The sequence below is a fragment of the Phyllobates terribilis genome, unplaced genomic scaffold (assembly GCF_046119375.1).
Source record: "Phyllobates terribilis strain yellow unplaced genomic scaffold, ASM4611937v1 Scaffold_8__6_contigs__length_399053987, whole genome shotgun sequence".
Lineage (NCBI taxonomy): Eukaryota > Metazoa > Chordata > Amphibia > Anura > Dendrobatidae > Phyllobates > Phyllobates terribilis.
The window spans coordinates 27856170-27864075 of NW_027362768.1; positions in this window are offsets into that span (position 1 = coordinate 27856170).

Consider the following 7906-nt stretch of genomic DNA (forward strand, 5'->3'; position numbering starts at 1 on the left):
ATTTCACATTTTTGTGGCGCCTTTTTTTTCCTAATCATTTTTTTAACTGCATTCAACAATGAAGAAACCGCTAAGGCTTTTTCTGCAATAAGCCCGCCAGGACCCACCTGAGCCATTGACTTCTATTATATAGTATATAGGGGTCTCAGGGTGGGAAAACTCCTGGAGAATAATGGGCCGCTCACTTCTGGAGGCCTGAAGTGGGTACAAGACGCTGCGAGCCAGAACATCTGCACCAGGCACCGTACACTGCAGAGCCTGAACGTCTGCACCAGTCACTGTACACTCCAGAGCCTGAACATCTGCTCCAGTCACTGTACATTGCAGAGCCTGAATGTCTGCACCAGTCACTGTACACTGCAGAGCCTCAACATCTGCTCCAGTCACTGTACACTGCAGAGCCTCAACATCTGCTCCAGTCACTGTACACTGCAGAGCCTGAACGTCTGCACCAGTCACTGTACACTGCAGAGCTTGAACATCTGCTCCAGTCACTGTACACTGCAGAGCTTGAACATCTGCTCCAGTTACTGTACACTGCAGAGCCTCAGCATCTGCTCCAGTTACTGTACACTGCAGAGCCTGAACGTCTGCACCAGTCACTGTACACTGCAGAGCCTCAACATCTGCTCCAGCCACTGTACACTGCAGAGCCTCAACATCTGCTCCAGTCACTGTACACTGCAGAGCCTGAACGTCTGCACCAGTCACTGTACACTGCAGAGCTTGAACATCTGCTCCAGTCACTGTACACTGCAGAGCTTGAACATCTGCTCCAGTTACTGTACACTGCAGAGCCTCAGCATCTGCTCCAGTTACTGTACACTGCAGAGCCTGAACGTCTGCACCAGTCACTGTACACTCCAGAGCCTGAACATCTGCTCCAGTCACTGTACATTGCAGAGCCTGAATGTCTGCACCAGTCACTGTACACTGCAGAGCCTCAACATCTGCTCCAGTCACTGTACACTGCAGAGCCTCAACATCTGCTCCAGTCACTGTACACTGCAGAGCCTGAACGTCTGCACCAGTCACTGTACACTGCAGAGCTTGAACATCTGCTCCAGTCACTGTACACTGCAGAGCTTGAACATCTGCTCCAGTTACTGTACACTGCAGAGCCTCAGCATCTGCTCCAGTTACTGTACACTGCAGAGCCTGAACGTCTGCACCAGTCACTGTACACTGCAGAGCCTCAACATCTGCTCCAGCCACTGTACACTGCAGAGCCTCAACATCTGCTCCAGTCACTGTACACTGCAGAGCCTGAACGTCTGCACCAGTCACTGTACACTGCAGAGCTTGAACATCTGCTCCAGTCACTGTACACTGCAGAGCTTGAACATCTGCTCCAGTTACTGTACACTGCAGAGCCTCAGCATCTGCTCCAGTTACTGTACACTGCAGAGCCTGAACGTCTGCAGTCACTGTACACTGCAGAGCCTGAACGTCTGCACCAGTCACTGTACACTGCAAAGCCTCAGCATCTGCTCCAGTCACTGTACACTGCAGAGCCTGAACGTCTGCACCAGTCACTGTACACTCCAGAGCCTGAACGTCTGCACCAGTCACTGTACACTGCAGAGCCTGAACATCTGCTCCAGTCACTGTACATTGCAGAGCCTGAATGTCTGCACCAGCCACTGTACACTACAGAGCCTGAACATCTGCTCCAGTCACTGTACACTGCAGAGCCTGAACGTCTGCACCAGTCACTGTACACTGCAGAGCTTGAACATCTGCTCCAGTCACTGTACACTGCAGAGCCTCAGCATCTGCTCCAGTTACTGTACACTGCAGAGCCTGAACGTCTGCACCAGTCACTGTACACTGCAGAGCCTGAACGTCTGCACCAGTCACTGTACACTGCAGAGCCTCAACATCTGCTCCAGTCACTGTACACTGCAGAGCCTGAACGTCTGCACCAGTCACTGTACACTGCAGAGCCTCAACATCTGCTCCAGTCACTGTACACTGCAGAGCCTGAACGTCTGCACCAGTCACTGTACACTGCAGAGCCTGAACATCTGCTCCAGTCACTGTACACTGCAGAGCCTCAACATCTGCTCCAGTCACTGTACACTGCAGAGCCTGAACGTCTGCACCAGTCACTGTACACTCCAGAGCCTGAACATCTGCTCTAGTCACTGTACACTGCAGAGCCTCAGCATCTGCTCCAGTCACTGTGCACTGCAGAGCCTGAACGTCTGCACCAGTCACTGTACACTGCAGAGCCTGAACATTTGCTCCAGTCACTGTACACTGCAGAGCCTGAACATCTGCTCCAGTCACCGTACACTGCAGAGCCTGAACGTCTGCACCAGTCACTGTACACTGCAGAGCCTGAACATCTGCTCGTCACTGTACATTGCAGAGCCTGAATGTCTGCACCAGCCACTGTACACTACAGAGCCTCAACATCTGCTCCAGTCACTGTACACTGCAGAGCCTGAACGTCTGCACCAGTCACTGTACACTGCAGAGCTTGAACATCTGCTCCAGTCACTGTACACTGCAGAGCTTGAACATCTGCTCCAGTTACTGTACACTGCAGAGCCTGAACGTCTGCACCAGTCACTGTACACTGCAGAGCCTGAACGTCTGCACCAGTCACTGTACACTGCAAAGCCTCAGCATCTGCTCCAGTCACTGTACACTGCAGAGCCTGAACGTCTGCACCAGTCACTGTACACTCCAGAGCCTGAACGTCTGCACCAGTCACTGTACACTGCAGAGCCTGAACATCTGCTCCAGTCACTGTACATTGCAGAGCCTGAATGTCTGCACCAGCCACTGTACACTGCAGAGCCTCAACATCTGCTCCAGTCACTGTACACTGCAGAGCCTGAACGTCTGCACCAGTCACTGTACACTGCAGAGCTTGAACATCTGCTCCAGTCACTGTACACTGCAGAGCCTCAGCATCTGCTCCAGTTACTGTACACTGCAGAGCCTGAACGTCTGCACCAGTCACTGTACACTGCAGAACCTGAACGTCTGCACCAGTTACTGTACACTGCAAAGCCTCAGCATCTGCTCCAGTCACTGTACACTGCAGAGCCTGAACATCTGCACCAGTCACTGTACACTGCAGAGCCTGAACATCTGCTCCAGTCACTGTACACTGCAGAGCCTGAACGTCTGCACCAGTCACTGTACACTCCAGAGCCTGAACGTCTGCACCAGTCACTGTACACTGCAGAGCCTCAACATCTGCTCCAGTCACTGTACACTGCAGAGCCTGAACGTCTGCACCAGTCACTGTACACTGCAGAGCTTGAACATCTGCTCCAGTCACTGTACACTGCAGAGCCTCAACATCTGCTCCAGTCACTGTACACTGCAGAGCCTGAACGTCTGCACCAGTCACTGTACACTGCAGAGCCTCAACATCTGCTCCAGTCACTGTACACTGCAGAGCCTCAACATCTGCTCCAGTCACTGTACACTGCAGAGCCTGAATGTCTGCACCAGTCACTGTACACTGCAGAGCCTGAACATCTGCTCTAGTCACTGTACACTGCAGAGCCTCAGCATCTGCTCCAGTCACTGTACACTGCAGAGCCTGAACGTCTGCACCAGTCACTGTACACTGCAGAGCCTGAACGTCTGCACCAGTCACTGTACACTACAGAGCCTCAGCATCTGCTCCAGTCACTGTACATTGCAGAGCCTGAACATCTGCACCAGTCACTGTACATTGCAGAGCCTGAACATCTGCTCCAGTCACTGTACACTGCAGAGCCACAGCATCTGCTCCAGTCACTGTACACTGCAGAAGCTGACCGTCTGCACCAGTCACTGTACACTGCAGAGCCACAGCATCTGCTCCAGTCACTGTACACTGCAGAAGCTGACCGTCTGCACCAGTCACTGTACACTGCAGAGCCTGACCGTCTGCACCAGTCACCGTACACTCCAGAGCCTCAACATCTGCTCCAGTCACTGTACACTGCAGAGCCTCAACATCTGCTCCAGTCACTGTACATTGCAGAGCCTGAACGTCTGCACCAGTCACTGTACACTGCAGAGCCTCAGCATCTGCTCCAGTCACTGTACATTGCAGAAACTCAGAATCTGCTCCAGTCACTGTACATTGCAGAACCTCAGAATCTGCTCCAGTCACTGTACACAGAAGAGCCTCAACATCTGCACCAGTTACTGTGCACTGCAGAGCCTCAACATCTGCACCAGTTACTGTACACTGCAGAGCCTCAACATCTGCACCAGTCACCGTACGCTGCAGAGCCTGAACATCTGCACCAGTCACTGTACACTGCAGAGCCTCAGCATCGGCTCCATTCACTGTACACTGCAGAGCCTGAACTAGTCACTGTACAGCCTCAGCATCTGCTCCAGTCACTGTGCACTGCAGAGCCTGAACGTCTGCACCAGTCACTTTACATTGCAGAGCCTGACCGTCTGCACCAGTCACTGTACACTGCAGAGCCTCAGCATCTGTTCCAGTCACTGTACACTGCAGAGCCTCAGCATCTGCTCCAGTCACTGTACACTGCAGAGCCTCAGCATCTGCTCCAGTCACTGTACACTGCAGAGCCTCAGCATCTGCTTCAGTCACCGTACACTGCAGAGCCTGACCGTCTGCACCAGTCACCGTACACTGCAGAGCCTGACCGTCTGCACCAGTCACCGTACACTGCAGAGCCTGAACGTCTGCTCCAGTCACTGTACACTGCAGAGCCTGAACGTCTGCACCAGTCACTGTACACTGCAGAGCCTCAACATCTGCTCCAGTCACTGTACACTGCAGGACGTTTGCTTTCTCTGGAGCATTTGGCTCTTTTGGTCAGTCTTCGGAGTATGGCTATGGTACATTACTTCTCCAGGTTAATGTAACATTTTTGAAGACTCATTGATGCGGAGCTGTCTAGTGAGAACTTGTTGATCCGTGATAGTCCGACCGCTGGGATTCCACCAATCATCAGAGCGGGGTATTTTTTATCCCTGTTACAAAATGGAGCAGCAGGTCAGACGCCCGACCACCGCTTTATTCATCCTACATGGAGCTCCTGGAAAAAGTGGAGGGCAGTGCCCAGCACACCTGCACTCGAGGGCCACGGCCCCACTATCAGGATTTGGTCAGTATTTTTTCTCAGGAGTGGGAGCCAAAACCAGGTGAGGAACAATCAGAGAAAAGGTAAAATAGAAACAAGTCACCAATTCTGCATTTATCACCCACTCCTGGTTTTGGCTTTCACTCCTGAGAAAAAATACTGACCGAATACGGATAGTGCGGCTGTGGCCTAATGAGGATAGAAGTGCCCCATTCTGCCCGGCCGTCAGACACCCACCCATTAACTAGTTATCATCTATGCTATGGATAAGGAATAACTTTCCACTGGCTGACCCCATTAAAGGACTTTCCTATGCTTTAAAACTTGTGATTACATGGAGTAAAGTGAATCCCATTGGTACATACTGTCCCACGAGAGCAGCTTCCATAATCCAGTGTGGCAGGCAGGCCCAGTACCGCACACCTGGTGTTCATGGCGTGTGTGTAACATCCCGATAAGGACTATGTCGGCCTCTCCCACCCGCTGTAGTACAGAGTGTCACATCCCCCATATCTTCTCCACCCTGTCTCTGTAGTGGACTGTGTAGTGTTCAGGAGTGAGCATTCAGGTACTTTTCTGTATTTTTTCTCTATTCCTGTAGGTTTGGAAAACCTATTTGAAAACACCTAGCAGTAAATGATTCTGTTCATACAAAATGCTGCGCACCATATTGAATCTGTAATGTGAACTGCAGGCTAAAGCAGCCAGGACCGCAGTGGTCACAGTGTACATTGTCAGATATTTGCAGCCTATTACTTCTTGTAGAATACAGTAACAGTGCAGTCAGACGGCCGTATAACACGGGGGCGACTATAGCATCGCAATCCTCAGACTGGCCGGCGGCTCTCCTCACCTGAGTGTGACAGCATGTGTTTATATGCAGCTATCACGCTCCGGTCAGGAGAGCCGCCGGCCAGTCAGAGCACTGTTGCGCTCCTCATCAGTGTCAGATGGCCATCTGACTGTGCCCTTAGGAGATGCTAAGCATGCAGACCACTTCTATCACTAAAGGCTCCCAGATATATCGAATTAAATTCGCCCAAATCTGCCGATTTTGGCAGGAGTGGACGACCAACTATTGTGTATGGGGCAATTCTGACTTTCCTCCCAACAGATGGTGTTGGGGAAGAGAAGGATCAGGCCTGCTGAACTTCAATACCAGCTCCCTATGTTCGGCCTCAAGATAATCCACAGAAAGAGGACTGGCAGCGGCTCTCACGGAGAACATGGGACGCAGGTCCAGTAATCATCCATTTGAAAGGGATCCAGCAACAAACAGTTTTTTTTTTGTCTTGTTAAAAAAATGTATTGTAACTGGATTAGTTTTATTTTTTACATTGAATTCTATGGATAATGCATCAATTATACAGCCATCTGTATTTCTTTCATTTGATATGGATCAGTTTTTTTCCTTACTGGATCTGTTTCATACTGATGATAACTGAACATGAACTTAGCTTAGCCTAGTGGTCCTGTGTATGGGAGAGACAGGGAACGATCAGGTTATGTAATGCTGATGGCCGGTTTCCCACATCTGTGTTGCATGGGCTTCTATGTACAGACTGGCCATGGGTCTTGTGACCCCCAACTCAACAGCCTCATATGTATATGCGACTTGTGTCTGAGTCAGGAGACCCACAGCCAGTCCGCACTCAGGAGGTCAAACACCGATGTGTGAAATTGCCCTTATCCACCTTTTTGATCAGTCTACCTGTCCCTTAGTGCAGGGTTCCCCAACTCCAGTCCTCAAGGCCCACCAACAGGTCATGTTTTTAGGATTACCTTACTATTACACAGGTGATGGAATTATTGCCTGTGCTGGTGATGCAATTATCACCTGAGCAATACTAAGGAAATCCTGAAAACATGGCCAGTTGGTTGGCCTTGAGGACTGGAGTTGGGGAACCCTGCCTAAGTGCATCTGAAGACAATCTACAGGGCTCTGTAGATGTCCATTAGTGGCAGACAGCTAATCCTTCCAATTTGTCCTAAACTTGCATGTTTGCGTTAACACATTTTATTTCAATGGAGGAAGGAAGACTGCTAGACTTCTCAGGAGACAAGCTTATCTTAGCAAATCTTAAATGAGGCATGCTAAAATCCAGCATGTGCCATCCGTAGAGGCAGCGGTCCCCATAATTACTAATCAGCGACGTTTATCTAATATTGTAAATACCTTAAAAGGAACCTCTCCATTAACGCTATTAACCTGCAGATATGGGGTACATCTCTAGGTTAATAGAGTTATGAAGATGCCTGGCCCCTGTACTGAAAATGCAGGACCCAGGAGCCGCCGGGTTTCAGACATGGAGGTGTGAGACGGAGCGGCTACAGTTACAGCACTGAGGACAGCAGCTGTAAGCATGCACGGCACTGACTGACAGCCATCTCTGCACCAATACACTGTATAGCCTGCTCTCAGTCAGTGCGGGGTATGCTCAGAGCCGCTGTTCTCAGTGCGCTGTGCGGTCACTATAGCCCCTTTGCACTTTCAGTCCAGCAGCCGGACACTTTCATAACAATATTAACCTGCAGAATCACCTCGTATCTGCAGATTAATAGCATTATCGGACATGATGGGTTCTGTTTAAAGGGAGTGCCACCCCAAAAACATTTACACTAAGCACAGTCATGTAAGACACTTGGCCCCTACAAAAACCATAGAAGGCGAAAGCTTCTGTCTCCCTCTGGCTTGCCCAGAGCAAGCGCTGTCTTAGGAAAATGCTGGTGCCTGCGCTCACTGTCGGATCACAGGGTGCAAACACAGCGTTCTCCTCTCTGCTGCAGCTGATCTACTACCAAAGCATGCGGCGGCTGCAGAAGCCATGACC